The 12,653-nt window shown below is 43.7% G+C and overlaps 1 protein-coding gene and 1 pseudogene across 8 annotated transcripts in view; both read left to right on the top strand.

Annotated features, from left to right (window-relative positions):
• Positions 1 to 12,653, top strand: part of LOC126268084 (homeobox protein homothorax) — an 887,891-nt gene that overhangs the window by 655,420 nt on the left and 219,818 nt on the right. The window lies entirely within an intron of this gene.
• Positions 1,538 to 1,656, top strand: LOC126268315 (5S ribosomal RNA; annotated as a pseudogene).

The following is a 12,653-nucleotide window of genomic DNA, read 5'->3' as shown; positions in this document are numbered from 1 at the left end:
AAAACTCTACCAATAAACCGAAATCCTTAAATGTTGGATCCACTTCATATCGCTTTCCAATGTTACGCCTGGTTATTTAATCGACCTGGCTATGTCAAGAAGCACACTACTAAAGCTGTATTAAGATATTCTGGGATTGTTTTTGCCACTCATATGCATTTTTCCACGTTTAGAAAAACGCTGTCCGTAAGATCATTTGCGTATATCGAGAATAATGGCGATCCTATCACACTTCCCTGGGACACTCTTAACGATACCGTTGTGTATGACGAACATCCGCGTTCGGGGACAACGTACTAAGTACAATTATTTAAGTAGTCTTTCGAGCTTCTCACACATTTGGGAACCTATTCTGTGTCCTTGTACCTTCGTTACGAGTCTGCAGTAGAGCACTGTGTCATACGCCTTATGGAAATCTAGGTTTATGGAATCCGCCTTTTGGAAATGGAAATTATGGAAATGAAGTAAAACATTCGCTCTACCTCATCAAATAGTTGAAAATTTCTTTAGTTCATTTTTTAAAATAATGTCGAATTTACGATTATGGGGAGACTGTGAAAAAGTGTAACAAGGGAACAGAAGATATTTCAGAAACACTGCAACGGCGTTACAGTGGCGTACATAGAACGGATCTTGCTAAAACGCTCAGCCCGGGGCTGGTTTCGAACCTTAACGGCTGGCCGCGGCCCTTTAGCCGCACTCTGGAGGCAGCGGGTCGAGCAGATCGGTCCGCCGTCATCTCCGCGAACAGTAAATCGGCCGCCGATAAAAGGCGGAGACAATGAAAACATCTCAGACGAATTGATGGCCGGGATTTGTTTTGACGTGGGCCGCTCGATGCGGCGGCCAGATTACGGCACTCCCATTGATTGCGGACTCGGGCCCAGCCGAGGCGGAGAGCGGTTCGAATTTATTCGGCGGCCGCGGAGCGCCGAGCCGAGCCGGGCGGGCGGCTCGATTCCGGCGGCGGCCGCCATCCATCTCGGCGAGCGGCGCGCGGGATTACCGGGCCTCGCCTCGCGTCTGCCGCTGCCGCTGCCCGAGGACGGTACACAAGGCCGAAACGCCGGGAACTGCCTCAAGACTCGCAACCCTCCACGGTTACATACTACCTCTAACTCCTCTACCAAGTACCTTTCTCCTCCCAGGATCTATTCTGTGAGCAGTAGAGGCTATGCGAACAACACCGCATAGTGGACATCGGACGAGTATCACATACCTTCCCGCAATACAATTTACGCTCTCCACGGAGTTTTTTTATTCCATCATCTCAACGTGACGTAAAAATTAGAAACTTAAGATTTCGATAACGAGGTCATCACAACTCTGATAGTGCGACTAATTCAAGAGCATTGCGCCAGAGTATGGAGTCCTTACTAAGCAGGCGTAAAAACAGACATCTCTCTGCTAAGATAGTAACAGCTGATACGAAACTACACCAGAACTGTTCAGGAAACGTGAGCCACGGAAGGAAAGACTATGTAGTTCTTATAAAACTATTATGAGTAAACGTAGAGAATCTGTATCTGAAGAAGGTTCCAACAGCCTTGTCGCAGTGGTAACACCGGTTCCCGTCAGATCACCGAAGTTAAGCATTATCGGTCTTGGCTAGTACTTGGATGGGTGACCGTCTGGGTCTGTCTAGCGCTATTGGCAGGCGGTGTGCCCTCAGGCCTTGAGAGGCCAATTGTGGAGCAACTTGATTGAGAAGTAAGGGCTCCGGTCACTAAAACTGACAACGCCCTGGTGAATGTTGTGCTGACGACATGCACCTCCATATTCGCATCCAGTGACGCCTATCGTCTGAGGATGACACGGCGGTCGGTGGATACCGTTGGGCTTTTTGAGGCCTGTTCGGACGGAGTATTCGAAAAATAAATGATGGCACTGTAACACAGGCACAGTCTATCTCAAGTACGGCATGAGAATGAGTGACATTATGAAACATATAGAAGATTATAGAGTCATTCTTTCCTTGGTCAGTGTGCAAATGAAATGGTAATGTAAATCAATAATATTGGCACGATGCATCCTCTGCATTGTGTGTACAGCAACTTGCAGAGTATACAGCACATGCAAAGTGTACTGTACTTGTAGATCGAGTCAGGAAAAATAAGTCCTTTTTATAGAGGATCGATCTTGGCAGCCCTTAATCGGTTTAGGAAGAGGTAAATAAATTATGAATATTTCGTGCGTACGTTGACCGCCGCTTGTAAATGTTTCACGACCATCAAAATTAACTGCTAATTCAACAAAAAAAAAAAAAAAATAACAAGACGAAATATAACTGACTATTTGTATCATTCGCACGTCATTAGTAATAAAACATCCAAAACGTTATATTTTGTTATTGATGACACAGTACATTTTGTTATGCTTTGATGGGCTGTACGAACCAAACTACCCGTAAATTTTAAAAAAAGGAGTTAAATCAACGAGATATCTTTGTGATTATGACGCTTTTTAAACCCAGCTTACTATCGTCTGAAGGAGATTAGAATCCCTTTCGTCTTACATGGGAATCCAGTAGCTTACCCAATAAGTCTCACACTTGAACTCGAATGATACGTGTAAGTTCTATAATCCACGGGTTTGTTAACGAAAATAATAATACGCACAGGTAGTCCTTGCGAATTTACAAGCAGCAAGGGAAAATAGTAAGAAAGAATAAGAGTGCTACGAAAAAATAAATTACAGAAACAAAACAAAAAGTAAGCACGTGGAGACAAAGTGTGAGAAACGCTCAAAAAATTGCATAATATATCGAATTTAAATGGATAATACATTCTAGTGGACGAGACTTCTTGGTACGTGGAAACATTATTCAGTCTATATTTGGAAGGTGAAAGTCAAGCGAAGCGTATAATTGTTCTGTAATTTATTTATCTTCATGTTAATACAATTGACTGAAGGAAATGGTGAACACTGTCTTTCACTTTGTGCTGTGGTGAGATGTGTTTGAGGTTAGCGCAAATAAGCTTCACGAAGATGATTTAATTTCGTTTGTGAAAGAATTACTCTCCTGCTAAAAGAAAGCTGTAGGAAAAGACGGGAGGAAATGATTAAAAAAAAAATGGCTCTGAGCACTATGGGACTCAACTGCGGTGGTCATTAGTCCCCTAGAACTTAGAACTACTTAAACCTAACTAACCTAAGGACATCACACACATCCATGCCCGAGGCAGGATTCGAATCTGCGACCGTAGCAGTCGCACGGTTCCGGACTGCGCGCCTAGAACCGCGAGACCACCGCGGCCGGCAGGAAATGATTATGAGCGAAATTAATCTGGCTATAAAAATATCAGTGCAAAAACAAGAAGCATCCAGCACTGAACAGTGGAATATCGCGTTAGCCGGAAGTTCTATTTTCGTACAAAAACTCGTGATGTAAAGTGCTCCAAAAAAGACGGACGTGTTAGAGTCAAGTCAGATATGGTCAAATTTTCTGAAAATTCAATTAGGGACACTATTAGGATAAATAATTGCAGGAGGTTGCCTTCTTGGATATAATTTTATAGTAAGTAGTCAGAGGGGCGGCTTGTAACGTACATCGTTGCAATCTGTCAGGAAAAGAGCGCTTTCAATGCATTTAGAGCGGCTTATTATGGCGAATTACGACACTGTGTGGAAGATATTCGACTGAATGTTCTTCAATTTGCTGCATTAATTGTTTTTCATTGTGCTGTGCCTGAAACAACCGACATTAGGGAAAAAGTGTATGTATTCAATTCGATAAAAGTAGAATAGTGGAAAATTTCGATTATTACATCCCGAAGATGAGATTTTTGAAGCATATAACGTATTACGTATAGCCATGTATTTTTTTTTTCGAATGAACACAATGTGAGAAACGTTCAGTTGTTGGTTTTTTTTTTAGGCTTATATTCATGACCATTCGCTTGCAGTAAATGCTTTCCTTTTAAGCAAATTGTCTTGTGCTATAAATATCGTTGAAACTTAAGTCGAGCTAAATACACTATCCCTAACATTTTCGGCGATTCCTTTAACTCTTCCGGTAGTAGCTAAACCGATTTACCTGCGACTATAGATACACTTTTCGTAAGTGTACAGCGTACTGTGTTGAGTGGGAGGAGCCGTGGATCACCCCTGCTGTCATTTCCGCAACAGTAGATCAGCAGCCCGCTCTAGAAGCGCCTCTGAACGTATGGATTTTATTCTTCCCGTTCGGACGGTAGCGACAGGCTTCCTGCGTCCCTTGCCAGTTTTTTATTCGATTATTTAATGAAATTTAATGTAGCAACGAATAAATCCGTCTGTTTTAAATAATGTTTGCGCGAGGACTTTAATCTTGTCAGACGAAAAGTCTGCATCCATCGGAATTTTACTTGCAAATAACGCGCGTCGACTTTGTCCGAACGAATAAATAGTGCGACGTGTTTTGAGATATGTAATACGGATTTTATAATGTAGTCCGTCCCCGGGAAGCGGGGGCTTATTCCGTCGGATTAAGCGATGAATCTCGAGTGACAGCACTTCTGATAAACGAGATAAAAATATTTGATTCCATAAATCAGGCGGATGAAATGCATTGTTCTGTGTTTCTTTTTCATCCTTGCCTAACTCTTCTCCGCCTATTTCGTTTCCAAATTGCTACGGATTTCTGTTACGTTTCCTTATCTACTTAAGGGAATGGGTTTAACGAATTGTATAAAGCACGAGCCACTACGTGACTGTAATATTCAAGTATAAAAACTGCCGGACACTCGGGGAAAATCGGAAATTGATTGCGTTTCGGGAACGACACCAGAATAAAAGAATAAGACAATATAAGAACAGAATGAAGAAACTGTTGCGATAATTTTTCAGTTATCCTCAAAATTAAAGTACTCGTATTTATGAAGGAGTATAAAAAAGAAGAAGAATGCGCACGCGCTCTAGAAAAAAGAACAAATGATGTTGTTTGAAATACCAAATGTTTTAACTAATATGTAAATTCATGATATGAAGCGCTCATTGAAACACGTTCAGGACCTCGGAGTACCACACCCGGGAAGACAGAAGAACTCTACCATAATTTTAAAGGGAAAGCTGCCTATAAGGTCAACACACAAATGAAGCGTGCAAAAAGAAACAAATTTCTCTTCTGTGCATGGATTCCTAAAAAATATGTATATAATTCGAGTACCTGGTTCCAACGAAAACTTGCTTTCAGGTCACGCTGAAACTTGTAACGTTCGACCAAAGATCTTATATTCCATTTTAAGTAAAAGTACTTCTTCAGACGGCAAACCTCCGACCGAAATGGTCAAGAAAGACTGCGTTTTCCGTTCAGCTTTGACCTTGACATGGCTCTTATTTGACCAGACAGTGACTGCAATAAATTATTTCATTATGTTATAATTTCAGAAAAGCTTGGTGCAATAAAAGGACTCTACTGAGTATTTTATGACGAACACAGAATTTATATTAGTTATTCCGCGTAATGTACTTCAGTACTGTTTGAGGTACGGAAACAAGGTTTCCGACAAATTAAACTACGCAATGTGGTCGCTATCATGTCGAAAGTAGACATTATGAGACCCATCACTATGGTATAAGTTTTGTGCTTTGAAAGAGCAACCTGCTACAGGCACGGTCTAAAAGGGTTTATTTAAATCAAACTATTACATGTTTCGGATTTCTTGCACATCAATCTTCAGATGGTTCTTACAGACTTCTGTTGCTCAGCAGGAAAGCAAGAAAGTCTTTGAGAGCCATCTTGAGACAAATTTCTAACAAATCGGGTACTGGTAATGAATTGGTTTAAATAAACGTTTTAATCCATGATTGTGACTGGTTTCTGTTTTAAACTATGAGACTTAGACGTAATATGGTGCTTACTCTTGCGCTTTATTGAAATTAATAACCCTTTCACTATGGAGATACTGAAAGTACTGCTATTTTTCTCACAGGGTGAAGAAAGAAGCAGCCCAGTGTTATAAAGGCTGACAATATTTTCAGTGAAACTTGCAGCTAAAATGGCCAGAAAATGTGCGTTATGTAATGCTCTTTCCAGCACAGTACGTTTGCAGCAAATTAATATATTATTTGAATGTCAGTGTACACTGTTACTGTTATCTTCTATCTCACAACGGCATATGTTCATTGTAATCCAGTATCCAAAAGTCATGGTATGTCGATCGAAACAGTCATAACCCTATAGGAAGCACTTGCTTCAGAGTCTGGGCAGAAAAACTACTTACGAGCACCAACGATGCGGAAATGCAGTCGACCTTGTGTTTCCTCAATTGACGGAAACCTTGTTTGGAAATATGGAGCTATTTGCGAAACTTGTGGCTCTTGGGACACTGTATTATGCCCATTCTACTATTCACGCTAGGGTTAAGCAGCATCTTCTTAAAACGGCAGCAGGTTAGGAATTGGCGTTTCGACGTGTTCCGCCTACACATGAGGCGCATCTTCGCCCTGCAGTGCGCAACGTGTCGCCTCCCGCGTGTGCGGGGGAGGGTGGAGGAGGCAGCTCACCCCACTACGAAACGGGGAGGAAATCTTGACACTGGCGCAGCCGCCGGCATTCGTTCCCAGGAAGTGTGTAGCAACAGCTCTTTTCTCACCCTCTCGGAACTTATCCCCAGAACGGACATTCGAGGTGGCAATATCCATACCATTGCCCTCTCCACAATGGGCCAACTTACATCTTAAAATAGCTGCTATTTTCCCGGGAGCGGGCCCGGCGAGACCTACTCGTGTACGTGTGAGCCCGCGCGCCTGTGTGCGGGCTGCAGGCAGACACTTGTGCCGAAATCCCTCGCGCAGTCAACAACAGCGGCGGCGGCGGCTGAGAATTTTCCGGCTGTCAGCGTTTTCCGGTCTGTTGGCCGCGACTCGCGACTGCTTCGAGGACAGGCGGGTCGGCTGCAGCTCGCAGATGGCGAACACGACTGTGCATAAAGCACGCGCCTCGGTGTCCGATGTGCGAGACGCAAAATACCGTCTCTTCTCTTCTGTTTCCGCAGAAAACAAAAGGCAATAGGTGTTAATCTGTACAAGTTAAATAATTATCTCAGAGTTATAGATACAAGAACGTTTCCTCGACTGTTGATACTGCTTTAACGTGAGGCTTTAACGCGAGGTTACTGAACCCTCGTAAAATTTACGGTTGCAGTAGGGTATAAAACATGATTTTTGTACTGAATTTGCCACGTGGTACACCATAACAGATCTAATAAATGTAATTAACTACTCCGAACCTATAAATTACGACTCCTTTCGAATGAAAAGTGAAGTAATAAACTTAATGATGGTTTAGTACCAAAATAATATTGGCCCCCCTTTCATGTTCTAGGGTTAAGCAATGTTTCATTTTGGATTTCCTTATTGTTTCACCCCAACAGAAGAGACTGTATGTCTCGAGGTTAATCGTTTAGGATTAGTTTTCCAATACTAAAAAAACGAAACTTTGTGTTTTGGTCCAGACGGGACAGTCGGAACCGACCAACCGCCGTGTCACCCTAAGCCAACGTCTTCATTCAGATACGGTGTGGAGGGGAATTGGTTCAGCACACCGCTCACTCAGCCGTTTCCTCATTTTCAGGTACACATTTATTTTGACATCCAGTCAGTCTCGCCAAATGGCCGTCGTGAAATGCGGAACAACGTCCATAGCATGTATCTCATAAATCGAAATTACTCGTAAATAAGTGGCATAGCGCAAAAATATTGACTTTGCTAAAGTTCATCTAATTCCAATAAATTAAACAGCATACGTAAAAACATTCGTTTTGCCCGTCAGGAAAATGTTCATCAGTAGACGTGCGAGGTACATTGGAGGAATCAGAAGTGTTTAAATTCGTCTACAGTAATGACACTACGGAGCTCTGCATTGATACATGCAATACATGTGTCACTGATTCATTCCTGCGCATTTTCTGCACTAACTTTCCTCTGCGGCTGTATGAACCCCGCGAGACATTAAAAAAGGCATTACTTTATCAATGAGATAAATTCAGCAAAAACTTAGAATTTGGCAAATTGTGACGATATTTGGATTCAGAATTATACTCTTGTCAGATTATTGCTATTTTGCTTGACAGTATACATAATGGAGTCGAGTGTATAAAATGCCAAAATAGTGTCACAAAGTATCCTGCACTGTAGGCGTCGGCCCTACTAGAGCTTAGCAAACAGGCACGCGACACTTTGACAGTCATCTAACTTTTTTTTATATTGTCGCAGCTGTAAAGCAAACCGTAAACCTTCGGAATTCGATAACAGATGTGACTGACTTTACCACAGTAAGGTTTAACTTTTTAGCAGAGTAAATCACATCGCAGCAAAAAGAGTAGTTCATGAAATAGGTGCCGTGTATCAGATGTCTGCAATAAGAATGTTAGGGCCAAGATCTGGAACTCGTTTCTCCAATATCTTGACTGCGTCTACTAGCTCTGTCTCCGCGTGAAAAATGGCTTTTTATTTTGTGCTGTAACGAAAAGCGCATAGAAAAATAGAAAACCAGCAATGCAATATCCCAATGGTATTCCACGTTTTCGTGGTAACTGTTGCGAATTGTGTTCTGTCTCTTTGTTCGTTCCAGATATAGGGTAATTCAGCAGAACATGGAAGCCAAATCAAATGGCTCTGAGCACTATGGGACTCAACTTCTGAGGTCATTAGTCCCCTAGAACTTAGAACTAGTTAAACCTAACTAACTTAAGGTTTCACACACATCCATGCCCGAGTCAGGACTCGAGCCTGCGACCGTAGCGGTCTCGCGGCTCCAGACTGCAGCGCCTCGAACCGCACGGCCACTTCGGCCAGCTATGGAAGCCAAAAAATTGGTGTTATCTTATGGTTTCTAAACATATAAGATGGCGGTCGAGTCCGTCTTAGAATCACGGCAACTGGCTGAAAAGGAAGGAGTAACAACTCGAGTCGCTACAGGTCATGTGATAGTGTCACACCATCAGAAATGAAAATAAACAATATATCTAGTTACATCTTGTCTTTAATTACAAAGTTTCTCACGCTGTGTGGAACACTGGTTAAGGGAATATTGCTAAGCATTTCCAAGAAATAAGATCTAATAGAACTATATACCATGTAATCATTAGATCGTATTGGGTATGACATTCGTTGTTCTGATTTTGGAACTGCAGTAGAGTTGTTTTCAGTAAATAAACAAATGCTAATGAGCCGATGGCGTCTTGCATCGGGTCGTGAGTGATACTGTAGAGAATATTTACACCTGACCGCTTTCCGTACTGTACCCTCACCACCGCACTACTCGCCCCGATGTCTTGTTGTATTCATTTTGAGGACTTCCCTCTCTTCTCTTGATTTTTGTCTAAGAACGTTGAGCCGGCCGTGGTGACCGAGCGGTTCTAGGCGCTACAGTCTGGAACCGCGCGACCGCTATGGTCTCAGGTTCGAATCCTGCCTCGGGCATGGATTTGTGTGTTGTCCCTACGTTAGTTAGGTTTAAGTAGTTCTGAGCTCTAGCGGACTGATGACCTCAGAAGTTCAAGGAGACTGATGACCTCAGAAGTTACGTCCCATAGTGCTCAGAGCCATTTGGACCATAAACATCCCTTAATTTTTAATAACTGTCGGTTTTATAGTGTTGTCTCTCACGATTCATCTTCCAAGGAAACGCGTCCGTAGGGAGCGAGCAATAGAGGAATTAGCCTAGGTTAAAATTTTACAGCTTCTTGTCTTTCAGCAGGAAGCAATTCCGCCCGCATTCTGGTGGAAAATTAGGCTGAATCGCGAAGGAGCCCGAAACCACGGCTTAGAGAACCCACGGTGTCGGATGGTCTCTTCGGCAGCGGCTAATGAGCTTCGAGTAATGGCAGCACGCGTGCGTTTCGCACATTTCGGCGACGCCCAGTGCGAGCGGTTTTAATTAAAAAGTGTTGCGCGTCGGGCGCGTCGACGTCCTCGTCTCCAGCGCCACGGCAGCGCGCGCCTAGCCAGCGCACGGCCCGGTTCTATCCTCGCCTTCATACTGCGGCGAGCTTTTGCATACGAATTATATCCTCTCCTGGCGTCCCCCGGGGAGGAAATTACGTCGTCTGGTCCGCCGCCCTCGCCTCTGGGTCTACCCCCTACCCCCCTTCCCCGCCGACCCCTTACCCTACCACCCCACCGGGCGAGCACGTAGCGCACGGATTACAGGAGCCCGGCACACAAATCCCCCGCGCGCACGCGCTCACCGCCACCGCCGCCGCCACCTCCCCAAAAGGCCATTCCATCTCTGAAAACGACATTTAATAGCCATCCTCGCTTTATCTGGGAGCCCCCATGCAAACAGGAAGGGGCGGGCGTCCCCGGGGACCGCCGTGATGGACCTACGGCACACCGCCGCCGCCACCACCGCCGCCTCCAGTCCGGCTGAGAACGCCGGTCAGAGAGGCCTGCGCGCTGATGGACTCCGATCGCCAAACGGGAGATTTCACCAAGTTTTTAGCTCGTGAGGGGAAAAAGCCAGAAAAAGGTATAGAAGTCGGTGCCTGCTGTGGAGATTTTCACGGCGGGGGGTGCGGACCGCGCTGGGATTGGTTTACAGATGGACAGGGGTGAACCTATTGTGTGTGTGTGTGTGTGTGTGTGTGTGTGTGTGTGTGTGTGTGTGTGTGTGTCGACACGGTAGTAATCTCTAAAATAAGGTCTGCTTGGCGAGCCAAGAGGGCGTGTCCATTCATTAAAAAATAATTTCCAGTAAAAAAAATTGTAACAATTTCTTTTTTTTGGGAGGGGGGGGGATAGGATGAGTGGGGGGGTCTGTTGGAACGAGCGGAGCCACGAAAGTTGAAAAGTGGTGTTGCGTTGTTGCAAACTGATGGAGTCATAATGCGGGAAATTTAATAAGAGGTTGGAGAATAAATGAGAAAAATGAAATTATTTCCAGAGGCTCGGTCTCGCGTACGTTGCTTTGATTTGTTTCTCATGCACTAAAGTGCTGTTTCTTGTAACGGAATTGCCCTGTAGGAAGAGGTTACTACAGAACAATTTCTTCAAACCGCCTGCAATTCGTTGTAATCTATGAAGTGCAGTATGTTAGCGCCAAACAGCATACCCGAAGGTTGTGTTTGATGCAATTTTCCGCTACTGTATCAAATGAAGATCCAGTTCAGACAGTTTTCATAGGCTGTAGTTCTACTCCTACAACAAAAATAAAAATGTAAGGCAATGAAAAGTCACCACAGTTTGTCCATATAAGGAGACATAATGAGCAAACTTAATTGCAGCCATCTTGCACGACATCGAAAAGGTGCATATTCGTTTTCTAAGAGATATACGTCTGTGCAAAAACAGTTCCATCATTGTTAGTTTTAGAGGTTTGTCTGGTGCTAAGATGACGCCTATGTATCGTTAACACATGGTGTAACTGTTTATTTCGTTTACATATTGTGTAACTGTTTATTTCTTGCTGTTCACTATGAGCTGTCTGTAAAATACTTAATTGCCGGAGCGGTACTTGGGCATAGATCCCATCGACAATGGCTCCTCATACAGAGGGCAAAAAAGCAAATATATACAATCAGTATATACTTGTATACTTGTCAGTATAAACTTAAATTACCTTTGCATTTTGCACGTCCACATCAAACGACCTGCGTGGCAATTATAAAATCATTACGATGAAAAATGAAGTGGGTCTAGAAAAACTGATCCCAGTTGATATTTAAAATCTGGTTATAACCACGTTTGTGAACACGATACGATCAATATCTGCCCTACCTCACAGTACACAGCTCTTAGAGAACTTGCTTCTCTTATATTAGCCACCCACGCCGCACAGACTAGTTAACAATAATACGCAAGGAACCTTTAGCTTACTGGATATATTCATTAATAGAGTGTACTGCTTAAATATAGCAAAGTGTGCTCCTACGTGCTGGCAGTGCATTTTGATTCAACCTCCATTATTATTTCGCGAATCATTATGCTTAACTCTGAGTGCCTTGCTTTTGCCACTCAGGCCTGTAAACAGTGAGAACTAACACATTTCATATTATAGACTTTTTATTGTATTGTTGAAAATGCATGTGGCATTCGAAAATGCGACGCATTTTTTAATCTGTCGACATAAATGATGATGACAGTATATAATTTCGGCATCTACGAAGATGAAGTAAAATAATTTCCTTGAAAAGTTGCTGTCCTTATAAAATATATTTATACGTGCGAAAGAATTTATTTTCTTATAACTGATCTTATTTACTGTTCTAAAGTGGAGGTATACGGAAAACTAGAACGAGTTCAGATGGTCGTGGGTTTCCCTACCTAGAAATCCTGCTGCAGGATTGAGCAGAGCGGTGTCGTCCCCTTCAGCTGCCACCAGATTGCATCCCGGGGGATCCCCGACCTCGCCGTCCACCTGTCACGCGGAATTAAATGATGGCTCCCGGTCGCAAGTCGGCCTTAGGCCGTCTCCCCAGGGTTACCACTGCTCCTCACTCCCGTGAGCAGAACGCTGCCTCCAGTCGAAGCCTCTGGAAGGCCGCCTTAGAGCACCAGCACTGGATAATGGAACGCCAGGTGTCCAGCTAGACGGCTTATCCCCAAGCTACAGTCGGACTGCGAGAGGAGTGTCACAGGTTCCCTGTTTTTCTGTGTTCTGAAACGGTTTCAGATGTCCGTTCCTCCTGTGTTTAAATCTGAAGCAGTAAGGTTATGAGAGGTACTGTCAG

This window comes from Schistocerca gregaria, chromosome 4 (genome assembly GCF_023897955.1).
Source record: "Schistocerca gregaria isolate iqSchGreg1 chromosome 4, iqSchGreg1.2, whole genome shotgun sequence".
Taxonomy (NCBI): Eukaryota; Metazoa; Arthropoda; class Insecta; order Orthoptera; family Acrididae; genus Schistocerca; species Schistocerca gregaria.
Note: the sequence above shows the minus strand (reverse complement) of the source record. Positions and strands in the feature narration are given on the sequence as shown.